This window comes from Periplaneta americana, chromosome 1 (genome assembly GCF_040183065.1).
Source record: "Periplaneta americana isolate PAMFEO1 chromosome 1, P.americana_PAMFEO1_priV1, whole genome shotgun sequence".
In the NCBI taxonomy this organism is placed as follows: Eukaryota; Metazoa; Arthropoda; class Insecta; order Blattodea; family Blattidae; genus Periplaneta; species Periplaneta americana.
The window spans coordinates 108,342,674-108,360,321 of NC_091117.1; the positions used below are offsets into that span (position 1 = coordinate 108,342,674).

Below are 17,648 nucleotides of genomic sequence, written 5' to 3' on the forward strand. Positions count from 1 at the left end.
AATTGCTCTTCGAGGCCATGGGGAATCACAAGTTTCACTAAATAGTGGAGTCTTCTTAAATTTTAGCGAAGATAGATTGCAGTTTGAATAAACATCTACATAGAAGACTCAGAAGTGTCTAAGCGCCACAATTCAGAACGAATTACTTGATTGCATGTATGATGTACAGTATATAGGGAGGCTCTTCAGGAGGATAATAATAATGCCATGTTTGTATTGGTGCAGGCTGATGAGACCACAGATATTTCAAACAAGATACAGTTAGTCATTGTTCTCTGTTTTGTGCACGGCTCAAATAGTGTAGTAGAGCGTTTTCATAGCTTTGTTCAATTACATGATAGATCTGCTGAAAGGATTTCACCCTGTGTTCTACAAGAATTAGAACTGTATAACCTGAAATATAAGTTAAGTTAGTGGCCCAAATTTACCATCTGTTATGCGGGGTACACAGAATGGAGTTTAGAAATTAGTAAGAGATGTTTACATCTTTGCTCACTTCTTACACTGCTATGCACATAAACTTAACATCTTAATGCAACAAGTTTGCTCTAGCATCACACCAATAAGAATTTTCTTTGCAAACTTTCATCATTCTCTGCATTTTTTTCTTTATCTGGTAAGAGAACTGATTTACTACAAGGAGTTTGTGGTCGACGGCTGCCACGTCCTAGCCAGACTAGATGGAATTTTAAGAGGACAGTTAAGTGCTGTTCATGAAAACAAACAAGCATTATTAGAATGCTTTGAAACAATTCGAAATGATCTGGATGGGACTCATTGTCGATAAGAGAAGCGAATGGACTGATCAATTATCTTGAAGATGAAGAATTCCTTTTTTTCTTGAAAACATTTCACCAAATAATCCCGTTGATAGATATGTTTTACAACATACTGCAAAAGAAAATCACCACAGTAGTTTCTATAAGACAACATCTTCAAAAGTTTTGCAGTGCTATTGCTGATATAAAGAAACAGCTCACTCGAATGCAAGTTGGGGACACTGAAATATAAATGGTCGCAAGAAAGGGAAAAGGAACATAAATAAAGTAGCTTGTGCTGGACAGAAAAATAGCCGAGCATAATTGTTATACAAGTAAAGCTAATGCAATTTTATGAACAATAATGAAATGACTTTTTAGTTTTAGTGTATGCATGGCAAACTACATTCCAAATAGCCTCGGACAAATTCTAGGACACGAGACGCCACTGGACAAATTAAATTATTGTTCAACAAGCCACACCACACACTGCAACTGAAGAGCTGCTGGGAATTGCATATCACAATCTCGTGGGGATTTCCCTCCAACTAAACATGTGAATTATGCATACCGAAAACTCCATTGCGGTAAATTGAGCTTCGTCACTAAACAAAATGAACTGATGTAACTCAAGATCACCATTTATCCACGCATAAAACTGCATTTGTCTAGCATAGTCCTCTGGCTGAAAATGTTGAACTTGCTGTAAATGATAGGGATATAATGTATTCCCTCATCATTCAGTGTTCTCCACACACTACTTTGAGAACACCTAGTCATCTGGATATGATCGTGCGAGGACTTCATTGTACCAAACAAAAAATATTTTCGCGTTCTTCCTTACTCTCGGCTTATGCACACTCATATGCCATCGTAGCACTGAAGGCTGAATCAGTATCTTTCAGTGACTGAAAAATATGAACGAAAACACCAGTGGCAGCTTTCTACAATCTGGAAATCTCTTTTGATATTCGTCCACAGCCTTTCTAGTATTCCTGTCACGAAAGCCATACACATAAATCATAACTGTGTACTCAATGTTGGAAACTGAAATGGCATTTTTGCTAAAACAAACACACTGAATGAGAGACAATGATTCACTACTACAGTTGATCTTGCTTTGTGTTACCGGTGTTGCATTGTCTTTAACCCTGAGTCCGTTCCCACCCATTTTCCCGAATTCGCATTCCTGAACGGTCATTTTCCCGAATGCTACTTTCCCGAATTTCATTTACTATTCAATTTCCCGAATACATTATCCGAGAAATTCCCCAACATTTGATTACTTTGATGTCATGTACATCAGTCGCACACGAGTTCGTGGCAGAAGGCCTACTCAATATGATATGACATTGTGGAACCAATACAAACCCACATTAAATAATGGACATCGAACAAATAATCTGTCGGAAGGCTTCCACAATCGTCTGCAAGTAGTTTTGGGAGACACCATCCAAGCTTCTATACTGCTTTGACTGAGCTCCAAAAGGAAGAGAGTGACATGAGGCCCGTGATTGCGGAATTCACATTGGGTAGACGCGTGAGGGCACAACTGAAGAGAGAGTGGCTACAACTTCCAACACGAATACGAATTATCGTGCAGGATTATCACACCTATGCAGCCGATAATAAACACTTCGATTACCTGAGGACACTTGGACATTATTTCACTTTGTAAAGAAAAAGTGTAAATAATTATACCATAATAAATTATATAAAATACATCTGTGTGGTAATATACACTACTGTATTATCGGGAAAATAGAAATCAAAGAAATTGGGAATGTGGATTCGGGAATTTTATATTCAGGAGAATGGAAATCAAAGAAATCGGGAAAATATCTGCCAGCAATGTGGATTCGGAATTTTATAATCGGGAAAAATGCTACTAGGGAAAATGGATGTTCGGGAATGAGGATTCGGGAAAATGTTCGGGTATCCTCTGACCCTGATGTCACGAGACTTTGTGTCGATACTTTATCGCACATAGCTCCAAACATCGGAGAGAGAGAAGTTCACAAGGATGAGTGTTACAGAAGAAAGAACTGTGATTTTATCCAAAACTATTAAAAAACGGAAACACTTTCTTCACTATGACGTCAGAAATCAGATCCTAGAGTATTACACGATCTTCGTGAATCACCCTGCATATGTATTTTTTCATAATGTTTGCACTGTTCTGTCATTGAAACAAGAGTGAAGATTAATGAACTTGGTTCTACTTTTGAAACAATTTTGAGTTTTCACTCGTCTTTAGCACTGAAAGGCTTTGCAAGTAATAAATCTTTAACTTTTGGACATATTACTATCACTATATGAATCCAGTCCAACACCACAAGATTAAATTAAACCATAGTTTAAATTCACTAAAGCATTCTCGCTAAATACTTTCATGGATAGTGACGACCAGTCATATGTTCCACTACTTTCACTCAGTTTTTGCCTTCTCCGAACCAGTCAACCGTCCATTCACAATGTGCATAGAGACAGTAATGCCAGTTCATAAACACACTGGGTGCTATTCATAGACATTTCGCTAGCCGCACTACGAGCGTGCTAAACTAGCCCTGGCTATCGACTGGTTACTTGTATGGGATTCATATCACTCGCTAACACTGGTTTATGAATACGAAAAACGTTAGTTCGCTGATCATCCACTGGAAGCCAGCGCTCAGAATGTCTATGAATACGGCCCACTAAGTCTGCTTACAATACTAACGGACTAACCTCAAAACCCTAGCATTTAGGTATATACATACATACATACGTACATACATACATACTCGTACATAGTGTTCTGCCCAAGGCAGATCTTACACTGCAAACCCAGCATTCTCCAATCTTTCTTATTTTCTGCCTTCCTCTTACTCTCCACATATGATCCATAGATTTTAATGTTGTCTATAAATTAATACCTCCTTCTGCCCCGAACTCTTCTCCTGTTCACCATTCCTTCAAGAGGCAGTTTCTCCTCAGCCAGTGATCCAAACAATGCCTTTATCTTTTCCTGATCAGTTTCAGCATTATTCTTTCTTCGCCCACTCTCTTCAACACAGCTTCATTTCCTATTCTGTCTGTCCATTTCACATGCTCCATTCTTCTCCATATCCACATTTCAAATGTTTCTAGTCGCTTCTCTTTACTTTGTTGTAATGTGCATCTTTCTGCCCTCATATAATGCCACACTCCACACAAAGCACTTCACTAGTCTCTTCCTTAGTTCTTTTTCCAGAGGTCCATAGAAGATGCTCCTTGTTTTTGGTATATTAAGGCACATTAAACTGCAGAACAGTGACTCACTCTATTTCACGAAAACAAGGCGCTATTTAGGTAATTTTAATCTGAAAGCAGTGCTTACTACCATGTACTGTGAGTCCCTATCACCATGGCACGTCCTCAGTTGCGGATTGAGGAGACGGCCTCCAGATATGGAGGGTAACTGTGACTACATTGAATAAGCAGTCGCAGACAGCCGATGAGGGGTGGTCCTCCAGCTTGGGGGTTGGGCGAAGGGCTAACAACCCATCACCATAAAAAACAGCTTGTTACGAATCCCTACAATAAGCCTCGGAATAGGACATTCTCTGGCACGACCACAGCAAAGGAATAAGGTTTTGAGATTTGGCACTTGGAACGTAACTAGTCTTTATAGAACAGGAGGGGTAACATTAGTAGCAAAAGAACTAGCTAGATATAGAATAGACTTTGTGGGAATACAAGAGGTTAGGTTAGATGGGAACGGCATAACACAAATAGGAGATTACTTGTTGTATTATGGGGAAGGAAACGATAATCACCAATTAGGAACAGGATTCTTCAGCCATAAAAGAATAAAATCAGCAGTAAAAAAGGTCGAATTTATCAGTGATAGGTTATCGTATTTATTACTTAAGGGTAGATGGTGTGATATCGTAGTTATAAATGCTCACGCAACTACAGACGAAAGACGACCATATAAAGGATAGCTTCTATGAGGAATTGGAACACACTTTTGATCAGTTACCTAGACATCACATGAAAATTTTATTGGGAGATTTCAATGCTAAAGTAGGACGGGAGAATATTTTTAAACCAACTACTGGAAAAGAGAGCCTACACGTAACTAGTAATGATAATGGAGTTAGGTTAGTCAACTTTGCCACATCAAAAAATTTAATTGTCAAAAGTACAACATTCCCCCATAAGGATATACATAAATATACTTGGACTTCTCCATATGGATTGACACTTAACCAGATAGATCACATCTTGATAGACAAAAGAAGACATACTAGTATAGTAGACATTCGAATATTCAGGGGGGGGGCAGACTGTAATTCTGACCATTATTTGGTAATTGGAGAACTAAGAGAAAGACTATCAGCAGCCAAGTGAGTAGAGCAAAAAGTTAATATTAGAAGATTCAGTATTCCGAAATTAAAGGATGAGGAAACTAAGCAACATAATCAGGTCGAAATTTCAAATAGGTTTGCCATATTAACAAGTTCCGACAAAGTTGAGGAAGAGTTAGGCGTTAATAGTGTGTGGGAAAATATCCGAGATAATATCAAATTTGCAGTTGAGCAGAGCATAGGTTACTTACTTACTTACTGGCTTTTAAGGAACCCAGAGGTTCATTGCCGCCCTCACATAAGCCTGCCATTGGTCCCTATCCTGAGCAAGATTAATCCAGTCCCTACCATCATATCCCACCTCCCTCAAATCCATTTTAATATTATCTTCCCATCTACGTCTCGGCCTTCCCAAAGGTCTTTTCCCCTCTGGCCTCCCAACTAACACACTATATGCATTTCTGGATTTGCCCATATGTGCTACATGCCCAGCCCATCTCAAACGTCTGGATTTAATGTTCCTAATTATGTCAGGTGAAGGATACAATGCATGCAGCTCTGTGTTGTGGAACTTTCTCCATTCTCCTGTAACTTCATCCCTCTTAGCCCCAAATATTTTTCTATTTATTATGAAAATAAGAAAAAGAAACCGTGGTTTGATGAAGATTGTTGCATGGTAGTAGAAAGAAGGAAACAGGAAAAATTGAAATTCTTATAGGATCCTGTTGAGGCGAATAGAGATATTTCAATAATTTTTTTAGTAGGTTATTTTATGACGCTTTATCAACATCTTCGGTTATTTAGCGTCTGAATGAGATGAAGGTGATAATGCCAATGAAATGAATCCGGGGTCCAGCACCGAAAGTTACCCAGCTATATTTCAATAAAAGACAGGAAGCAAATCGTACACTTAGGAATAAAAAGAGAGATTACTTGAAGGAAAAACTGAATGAGGTAGAAACAAATAGTAAAAATAAAAACATTAGAGATTTATATAAGGGCATAAAGGAATTTAAGAAAGGATATCAGGCAAGGGTAAACGTGATCCAGGATGAGAATGGTGACTTGCTTGCAGACTCTCATTCAATCCTGAACATACGGAAAAACTGTTTTGTGCAACTACTATATATAAATACGCCAAAATTGAAATACAAACTGCTGAGCCATTTATACCCAAACCCACAGTTTCTGAAGTCGAAATTGTGATAGAAAATCTGAAAAGTTATAAGTCTCCAGGTATCTATCAAATTCCAGTAGAATTAATAGGCCTACAAGAGTGTGGAAGCACATTATCTAACGAAATTTATAAGGTTATACTTGCTATTTGGGAAAAGGAAATTCCATTGAAAACAATGGAAGGAGTCCATAATCGTACCTATTTTTAAGAAGGATGACAAGATTAACTGCAGTAACTTTCGAGGAATATCACTTTTGTTGACGTCCTACAAAATTTTGTCCAATATCATTTTGAGAAGATTAACTCCATATGTAGATGAAATTATTGGGGATCATCAGTGTGGTTTTAGGCGTAATAGATCGATTATTGATCAGATTTTTTGTGTTCGACAGATAATGGAGAAAAAATGGGAGCATAAGGGTACAGTACATCAGTTATTCATAGATTTCAAAAAGGCATATGACTCGGTTAAGAGGGAATTTGGTATTCCCAAGAAACTAGTTCGATTAATTAAAATGTGTCTCAGTGAAACGTACAGCAGAGTCCATATAGGCCAGTTTCTATTTGATACTTTTCCAATTCACTGTGGGCTAAAGTAAGGAGATGCACTATCACCTTTACTTTATAACTTTGCTCTCTAGAGTAGTGGTTCCCAACCGGTGTGCCCCGGCACCTTAGGGTGCCACGTGATCGGCTAAGGGGTGCCGCGAGATATTGAAATAAACCAAAAAATTACTATCTACTTAAGCCTAAAGTTTTGTAAGGTCTTGAAATAAAATAAGTAAAATTAATTACTCTCATGCACTACAAATCAATTCATTTCGATGATTCAATTATACTTGTATCTGGTTCCGACAGGTGCCATTACAGCCAATCCCTGCCGAACATTTCCGATTCAGTATATTAGTATAGACTACTTGCTTCCTCACGAACATTCCCGAGACTTCGACAGAACAATATATAAAATTGTACGAGTTCTGCTGCCGCTTTCAATTGTTTTCTTCGCGTTGATTCACATGTTTTGCTATGGATAAGTTCATTGTTAAACATAAAAGCCAGGACAGTGAAAGTGAACAGTCGGCTCCTACGACTACAGTTTCTCCAGAACCATCAAATGCAACACATAAAGAAGACAAACGAAAGAAAAGATCATACCTGGACAGTTATTTAGTGTATGGAGTCAAACCCTATCCCTGTGTGTTTAGTTTGTGGCGAAACACTCAGCAATGAGGCCATGGTACCTAGCAAACTGAAGCAGCATCTTACAACAAAGCATCCTAGTGTGTCCCAGAAAAGTGTGATGTATTTTTCTGATCATAACTGACACTGATATTGAAGCCTTGTTTAAAGTAGGAGAACTGATAGCTAAAAAAAAGAAACCTCTTACTCTTGGAGAGGAAATCATAGTCCCTGCATGTAAAGTTATAATTTCAACAATTCTTGATGAAGGAGCAGCTGATCAAGTTTTGAAAATTCCTCTCTCCAACAATACAATCAGCTGCAAACAAGTCTTGGAGAAAATAAAAAGTGACAGAATATTTGCTTTTTCTAGTAGATGAGAGTATCGATATTGGTGACAAACCGCAACTCCTTGGTTTTATCTGATATATTGATGATAATGATATTAGTGACCAGTTTCTGTTCTGTAGACTGCTGGAGACTACAACCACAGGCCATGATATTTTCGTTTCTATTAATTCCTTTCTCAATGACCATGATCTTTCATGGAAAGAATGTTGTGATATATGTACGGATAGTACACCATCTATGTCTGGGAAATATAAAGGTTTTACTGCCAGAGCTCTTAATGAAAATACATCCATAATTGTAACTCACTGTTTTTTGGACAGAAAGGCATTAGTCATGAAAGCGTGCAATGAAGATTTTGCTCCAGTGTTTAACCAAGTTGTGAAAATGGTGAATTACATGAAGTCTCGACCTTTAAAAATGCAGGATTTTTTAACAGTTATGTCGCGCAACTGATGCAGCTCATACCTCTTTGTTACTTCACACAGAAGTAAGGTGGTTATCGCGGGGTCGTGTATTGAACCGGTTTCTCAAACTCAAAGAACAGGTGAAAACTTTTTTTAAGGATGAAAATCAAGACACATTTCATCAGCTTGATTCTTGATGTTTGGAACTGTCGTATCGGGCAGATATTTTTCATAAGGTGAATGAACTGAATGTTTCAATGCGGGGTTGACAGGAAATAACAATTTCCTCAACCAATAAAATGAAAGGTTTTAAAAGAAAATTTAGTTCTTGGAGATCTGGAGTTCAGAAAGGAGATCTGTCGAACTTTTCACCTCTTGTGTAATCTGGCAGGAGATAAAGATCTGGGTAAGCTGAAAGGCCGCATTTCTGATAACTTATCAAGATTGCAAGATGTATTTTCCATCTATTTCCACTATGAATCTCGACTGGGTTGTCTCACCATTTAATTTCTTAGATAGTGCGAAGGAAATAGATTTCAGTGCTTGCAAACGAAGATAAATTTATTGAACTTTGTGCTGATTCCACATTCAAAGGTAAGTTCACCAAGAGTGAGGCGTCGGTGGCTGTTTTTTGGCTTCAACTGAGAGAGGAGTATCCTAACCTAATGAAGAAAGCAATTAACGCAATTTTTGCCCTTTTCAACATCCTATCTAAGCAAGCAAGCCTTCTCTGCTATGGTGACAAAATGCAAAGCAAGAAATAGACTGAATAGCCCTGAGGATGATTTGCATGTTTCATTGTCAAGTGTAAGGCCCATATCACGTATCTGTGCTATAAGCATCAATCACAAGTTTCACATTAATGATTAATCGAACAAAACTCTATTGCTGTATTTTTACTCAGTGATTGTAGTAAAGTATTATATTATGATGTACATTACTTATTACATAATCTTTCAATAAATGGATATAATAAACTTGCCCAGGATAACAGAGAGGGTTTGGAATTGAATGGGTTACATCAGCTGTTTGTCTATGCAGTTGATGTGAATATGTTAGGAGAAAATCCACGAATGATTGAGGAAAATATAGGAATTTTACTTGAAGCAAGTAAAGAGATAGATTTGAAAGTAAATTCCGAAAAGACAAAGTATATTATTATATCTCGTGACGAGAATAATGTACGAAATGGAAATACAAAAATTGGAAATTTATCTTTTGAAGAGGTGGAAAAATTCATATACCTGAGAGCAACAGTAACAAATATAAATGATACTCGGGAGGAAATTAAACACAGAATAAATATAGGAAATGTGTGTTATTATTCGGTTGAGAAGCTTTTATCATCTAGTCTGCTGTCAAAAAATCTGAAAGTTAGAATTTATAAAACAGTTCTTTATGGTTGTGAAACTTGGACTCTCACTTTGAGAGAGGAACATACATTAAGGGTGTTTGAGAATAAGGTGCTTAGGAAAATATTTGGGGCTAAGAAGGATGAAGTTACAGGAGAATGGAGAAAGTTACACAGCACAGAACTGTACGCATTATATTCTTCATCTGACATAAGGTGCTTAGGAAAATATTTGGGGTGGGGGTGGTGGTGGTGGTGGTGGTGGTGGTGGTGGTAGTATTTATTTATTTAACCTGGTAGAGATAAGGCCATCAGGCCTTCTCTGCCCCTCTACCAGGAGATTACAACTATGATATGAAGAATAAAATTACAATTAATATTAAATTTACAATTACAATTACAATAAAAATTAAAGTACAACAAGATTACCTGATTAACGGAAGCTAGACAATTTATCATGGAAGATAAGAACAAAGAATATTTTTGTATTTACTGAATTACAAATTAAACCTAGAATAACAAAATTCTATAGTGATGAAATTACCATATATTGAGATATTTTGTGATAGATTAAGAGAACTATTTACAAGAAACCATATCTGAATGAGTCTCAATTACTGACCAAGTGCTTAGTAAGTTTGCGTTTGGATTCAATTTTATTTCCACAGTCCCTGATGCTAGCAGGTATATAGTGTTAGGTGGGAGGCTGGAGGGAAGAAGACCTTTGGGGAGGTCGAGACGTAGATGGGAAGATAATATTAAAATGGATTTGAGGGAGGTGGGATATGATGATAGAGATTGGATTAATCTTGTTCAGGATAGGGACCAATAGCGGGCTTATGTGAGGGCGGCAATAAACCTCTAGGTTTCTTAAAAGCCAGTAAGTAAGCAAGTAAGTAAGTAAGCAAACAGTGCTTACTGTATATGGATACAACCATGCCTCTGACTTTGAAAAAATAATTATATTACAAAGTAATAAAAACCAGAAAGAATATGAGACACTGTGGATATACTGGCTAGAGTCGGGCAGAGTGCCTCATATTATCACCCGTTCTCGGTTGCGTAATCACCGCAGTCTCGCCCAGTGTGCGAATATCTAATGTAGCCAAATGACTCATTGATAGAGAACACGAGATTCTCTTAGTTCCGAGATTACCGATACTAAGTCACTCTCGACAGTATCGGACGTCTAGACAGGACTGTAGTAATGATAAGGAAGCAATGCCACTCGAGTCGTGCAGTTCTATAGGAAGCACTAGCTTATACATTTCCCGGTTCTTTAAATATATATCATGTCGTAGCTCCTATAATAGTTAATCAATTGCGCTGTAATTTTTTGGATTGATAGCTCAATGTCTAAGGAAAGCATAGAAAAAAAAAATCGAACTGAAAATCTTTTTTGGAAAATGAGAAAAAAAATATTAACTTCGATGGAGATTGATCTGTTCAGAATAGACATTTACATCTTCACCTTTGGTAAGCGGCAAACTTTTTTGTTTTTCACGTTAGATGGGGGGGTCAAAGCGAGAGAAATGTTGAGAAAGAATGGAAATTACTTTTAAAAGTGATGGCCACTCAAAATCTTTACTGGTTCTCGAATAATGGCGAGTTAACCTGTTGGTGCAGAACTCATGACTCGAACGTTTGTTCCGTAAAATTTGTACGGAACCCTTCAACGCATGAAAACCCGTTATTGTATGGATGGTATTAAATGGTATTTTAATATGAGTAGTTGAAAATGAGACTATATAGTCCAAAATGGTTTACACTTTACAATAATTAGGCTATCTTTTATAGCAACTAAATAAAAAAATAGTTTGTAACACAATGATATGAAACATGAAAATATTAAAAGCTGATTCACAATAAACCGGGAACGGAAACGGCAACGAGAACTAGAACGGAAATATTGTTAAAATAAATGTATTTAAACGTGAGCATTCACAATTAACTATTCTGAATGCTCACATTTAAATACTGTACATTTATTTTAACGTTATTGCTGTTCTTGTTTCCGTTCCCGGTTTATTGTGAACCAGCCTATACTATAGAAACTTACACTTTCTATTGGTGTGCACGTTATAAATTATTGTTACAGAACAATCCTTATTGTATTGTAGCCATGTTGGAATATAAAATGATATAGGCCTATATGGTTTACAATAATTATCCTTATGTTATAGGAATGAGAATAACAAATTAAGAATTAATAAGATTTCTAATATGTTGTACCTAATGATAACTTTGAAGCCAATAATAATAAATAATAACCATCATAATAATCCTGATAATCATAATTTTGATCATCCTAATGATTATGATAATGATAATGATGATAACAGTGATACTAATAATAATAATAATAATAATAATAATAATAATAATAATAATAATAATAATAATAATCCATCGCTGTAGAGTAACAGTTAGCACACCTGACTGTGAAATGATCGGGTTCCGGTTCGAATCTTCGTTGGGACAAGTTAAGACTGGTTCACAATAAACCGGGAATGGAAACAGCGATAACGGAAATATTGTTAAAATAAATGCATTTAAATGTGAGCATTCACAATTAACTTTCACGTTCCCGTTCTTGGGCTCCGGCAATCTTCTTGTTAATTGTGAATGCTCACATTTAAATATTTATTTTAACATTATTTCTCATTGTCGTTTCTGTTCCCGGTTTATTGTGAACCAGCCTTTACCTGGCTGAGGTTTCTTGCCTCAACCCATTGAGAGCAAATGCTGGGTAACTTTTGGCGCTGGACCCTGGACTCATTTTGCTGGCATTATCATCATCTCATTCAGTCGCTAGATAGCTATAACAGTTGATAAAGCGTCGTAAAGTAACTAATTTAATAATAATAATAACAATAATAATAATAATAATAATAATAATAATAACCCTCTTTTATTCTCTGTTATTATGATAAAGCAAATATAAATGATACTCAGGGGGAAAAGCAGAATAAAATATGGGGGGAAATGCCTGTTATTATTCGGTTGAGAAGCTTTTGTCATCCAGCCTGCTCTCAAAAAACTTGAAAGTTAGAATTTATAAAACAGTTATATTACCGGTTGTTCTGTATGGTTGTGAAATTTGGACTCGCACTTCGAGAGAGGAACAGAGGTTAAGGATGTTCGAGAATAAGATTCTTAGGAAGATATTTGGGTCTAAGAGGGATGAAGTTACAGGAGAATGGAGAAAGTTACACAACGTGGAACTGCAGGCATTGTATTCTTCAACTGACATAATTAGGAACATTAAATCCAGACGTTTGAGATGGGCAGGGCATGTAGCACATATGGGCGAAACCATAATATAGAGTGTTAGTTGGGAGACCGGAGGGAAAAAGACCTTTGGGGAGGCCGAGACGTAGCTGGGAGGATAATATTAAAATGGATTTGAGGGAAGTGCGATATGATGATAGAGACTGGATTAATCTTGCATAGGATAGGGACCGATGGCAGGCTTATGTGAGGGCGGCAATGAATCTGCGTGTTCCTTAAAAGTCATTCGTAAGTAAGTAAGTAAAGCAGAAGGACAGTGTTTTAAAAATACTAATTTTCATTATTGAACAAGATACAGTAATGGAAGAAAAAAATATTTAATATTTCCAAAATTTTACTGTTGTAAGCTGTACCTAATCCCTTAATGTATTGTTAGGCCGGGTACACACAGAATCAGACGCGGCGCGACGCGACGTTTTGTCTCGTGGTACTTGTCTCCCATTGATTTCTTATGATGTGGTGCACACAGAATCAGACGCTGCGCGACGGTCGCGAGCAGACACAAGGCGACACGAAGAGACAACATCGAATGACTGCTTGAAGTTCGTCGCGAGGAGACTGTCTGATAGCTGCAATGTACTGCGCATGCGTTAGTAGTGGCTATGATTGCACGCTTTCATTATCTACAAAAAATACTATTGTTGTGCAGGGCACATTATTCATAATGGAGCTCGATGGGGATAAATTAGTTGATTTAGTACAGGAAAGATACATTCTGTACAATCTTTGAAACAATATCACGAGAATAATGTGGTTTCTGAAAATATGTGAAAAACTGCAAATGAGATGAAATCACCAGGTGAATAATAATTTATAATAACACTGCGTAACAAATCTTAACATTTTTATTTTGCGCTAGACACGTGATATATGTTTTCTACATAATTTGAGCCTCCTGAATACGAATATGACAATAAAAACAGTTGTTGGTTACGGTTTTTGAGAAATTTTGGAATTTATATCTATTTAAAATAGCTATTGTTTTATATAATGACAATAAGGCTAAATATTCACTGTTCAGAAGATTACAACTTCCTTTTTCTGCATTTTCTTTTACACTGGGCATCAGGTACATCATGAGCTAAAGTCCAACAATAGTCTGCTAGCATATTGGTACTCCATTGTCCTTGGTATCTTTTCTCCATAGTTGAAATTTCTTGGTGGAAGCGCTCATCATGGTCATCACTGAAATCGCACAATTCTCGGGAAAAAAAAGTCAAGATGTGAGTGAAGGAAGTGAATTTTCAGGGAAATTTTACAACCCCTAGTTTAATACGCCAACAGTAAATTTTTCACTAGTTCTTCATAGTTCTCATTTCTACAGTTATCCAGAAAATTAATTCAACCTCCTTGAATGCAATCCAGACGGCTGTCTCTTTTCCTTCCAACAAAGATTCGAAGTGATTGTCCATTATTTCTCTAATTTGTGGTCCATTGAGAACTCCCTCTTTTATTTTTGAATCACTAATAGCAGGAAATGTTAAGGAATGCGCTCTGGTCCAAGTCCTCTTGGGGGAAGAAATTTTCTCATGAAATTTCGGCCAGTGTATGGGACCGGTGACCACCTAGCATCGTGATGCACTTGGGGAGCTACGGTAGGTAGCGAAAGCCAGATATAACGACTGGGGAGATCATCGTACTAACCACACCATACCTCCTTTCTAGTTGGATGATCGTCCACCTCTGTTTTGGCATGTGGACGTGAGGCCAGCAGCCGGCTGGTCAGTCTGGGCTCTTCACGGGATGTAGCACCACGGATTATTAATAGCAGGAAATTTTCCTGGATATTTTAAAATGCTTCAGTTTTATAATTTATCCCTTTAACAAAATTCTACATTAACCCTAACTTATTGTGTAAAAGGGGTAAAATTACTTCGCTTTGAGGTACAAGGGGTTGATGTATAATATTTTTCTTCTTTGGCTCTAGTGATTGTCGTTTTATTTTATAATGCTTATCTAGAGCGCGAGTCCACACCTGTGGAGTAACGGTCAGCGCGTCTGGCCGCGAAACCAGGTGGCCCGGGTTCGATTCCCAGTTGGGGCAAGTTACCTGGTGGAGGTTTTTTCCTGGGTTTTCCCTCAACCCAATACGAGAAAATGCTGGGTAACTTTCGGTGCTGGACCCCGGACTCATTTCACTGGCATTATCACCTTCATTTCATTCAGACGCTAAATAACCTAGATGGTGAAAAAGCGTCGTAAAATAACCCAATAAAATAAAATAAAAATAAAATATCTGGAGCGCAACTGTCCAATTCGTACAGAAAGCAGCAACATTTTATATAGCCTAATTGCATTCCAAAAAGCAATAGCAATGCTGCAACCTTCAAATCCGCACATATAAACCATTCGTACTTTAAATATTATCATTAAAGCACACTTTAAAGAAATAGCCTACACGTCCTACACAGAATACTAACACCACAGAAATATCCTGGTAAACTGAAGCATTTTCATACGGCGAACCTGTTTCTTCCCCTCCAAATGGAACCGAAAAGGCCAATAAAACAATTTCCGTTTCTAGAAGTGGTTTTGACATGGTGATATATTGCAAAATATAAACTACAGTAATGTAATTAAGCTCACCGTGAAAGAAATGCACATCTCAAGTAAAATCAGGTAAACTCAAGTGAATTTATGCCGCGAACCTGTTTCACTCCCTCGAAATAGACTCGTAGAAGGGCAATAAAATAATTTCCCTTTCTACAAGTGCTTCTAACATGGTGCCCTACATATACTACATTTGTTTTCACATAATGGTTCTTCACATTTGTAAAACAAAATAGTTACACACGAAATACGGTGATTTTTAAATAAAATGCATAGAAAATTAATTATATTGTGCATCTCGAAAACCCGAAGTGATGGAACATTTTGCTTATTATTTTTTAATTCAGGAGGTCGAAATTAGTAAGAATTTGTTAGTTTTATGTCTGGTGCAAAATGACTGTTGACCAGTGTAATTTGTAGTAAGCCTAATTCTCTGCTCTAAACTATCACTCATTATTGATTTAATGTATTATTTTTCTTTATTGTGAGTCGTGAAGTAGTCATAACATAAAAAATGACGTTTGTGCAGTACATTTTAATTTTAAGACTCTTTCAATTGTAGCCTATAGATTTTTAGGAACTTGCGTCCTTAGGAAATAATAAGCAAATACAATAGTACTTTTCATATAGACAGTCCTCTATTATTGACGCCATTTTCTAGCCTAGGCCAGTTTTCCAATCCCACAGCCAGGAAATCAGTTGTCGCGAGCAGACAGTTTTGAGTTGTCGCGAGGCGTTGTAAAGCAAAACGTAGCGTTGCACAGCGCCGTGTCGCTTCGCGTCTGATTCGTGTGCACCCGGCCTTAATGGAACAAGAATAGAAATGCAATACATCGGATCAACATTTGAACGGGTTGGAATTGAACGGATTACATCAGCTGGTTGACTATGCGAATGACGTGAATATATTAGGATAAAATCCACAAACGATTAGGGAAAATACGGGAATTTTACTTGAAGCAAGTAAAGAGATAGGTTTGGAAGTAAATCCCGAAAAGACAAAGTATATGATTATGTCTCGTGACGAGAATATTGTACGACATGGAAATATAAAAATTGGAAATTTTTCTCTTGAAGAAGTGAAAAAATTCAAATATCTGCGAGCAACAGTAATAAATATAAATGATACTCGGGAGGAAATTAAACACAGAATAAATATGGAGACTTAGAAGCTTTCATCATCCAGTCTGCTGTAAAAAAATCTGAAAGTTATAATTTATAGAACAGTTATATTACCGGTTGTTCAGTATGGTTGTGAAATTTGGACTCTCACTTCGAGAGAGAAACAGAGGTTAAGGGTGTTCGAGAATAAGATTCTTAGGAAGATATTTGGGGCTAAGAGGGATGGAGAATGGAGGAAGTTGCACAATGTAGAACTTCACGCATTCTATTCTCCACCTGACATAATTAGGAATATTAAATTCAGAGGTTTGAGATGGGCAGAACATCTAGCAGGTATGGGCAAATCCAGAAATTCATATAGAGTGTTAGTTGAATGGCGGGAGGCAAAAGACGTTTGGAGAGGCAGAGACGTAGATGGGAAGATAATATAAAAATGGATATGATGGTAGAGATTGGATTAATCTTGCTCAGGATAGAGACAGATGGCAGGCTTATGTGAGAGTGGCAATGAACCTCTGGGTTCCTTAAAACGCATTTGTAAGTAATTATGATCAATTTGTGAAAGGATCTACTCTATTTCGTAATTCTGTTCTTCCTCTTGCAAAAGTGTTTCCAATTCACATTCAGCATTTTATCAGTTGGGAAACAAAAATATCTTTTGTCAGAGTCTTTGGTCCTTTATAATAATAATAATAAGTATTAATTATTTTATTTCGTCCTTACACAGCACAATAATTACCCATGCTGATGATGCCGTTGCATAACAACGAAACATCCAGATGTGAATGCGCAATATAATAATAATAATAATAATAATAATAATAATAATAATAATAATAATAATAATAATAATAGTCGTGTGATATCCATTACTATAGCGTATAAAAACACTATCGAATGATTAAATACAGAATGTCAACGAAATGCTGATAGCGAGAAAGTATATCATAGCTTCAACCATAACTTGTTATTGTTTTAGACTAGCTTAGGATTAGGTAACGACTGAAAGTGCTGCATTATTTTGCTTCTCAAGAAAGGCAATAAATAGTTAATTAAAATAGTGTGACTTCTGTAAGAATGTCGACAATCACAATGTGCTGTATTATTGCTACCACACTGCTGTGCCTTCTTAAA

At 36.9% G+C, this 17,648-nt stretch overlaps 1 protein-coding gene across 8 annotated transcripts in view; it reads right to left on the reverse strand.

Annotated features, from left to right (window-relative positions):
- Positions 1 to 17,648, reverse strand: part of Yif1 (Yip1d-interacting factor 1) — a 159,468-nt gene that overhangs the window by 38,981 nt on the left and 102,839 nt on the right. The gene's annotated exons all lie outside the window — the stretch shown is intronic.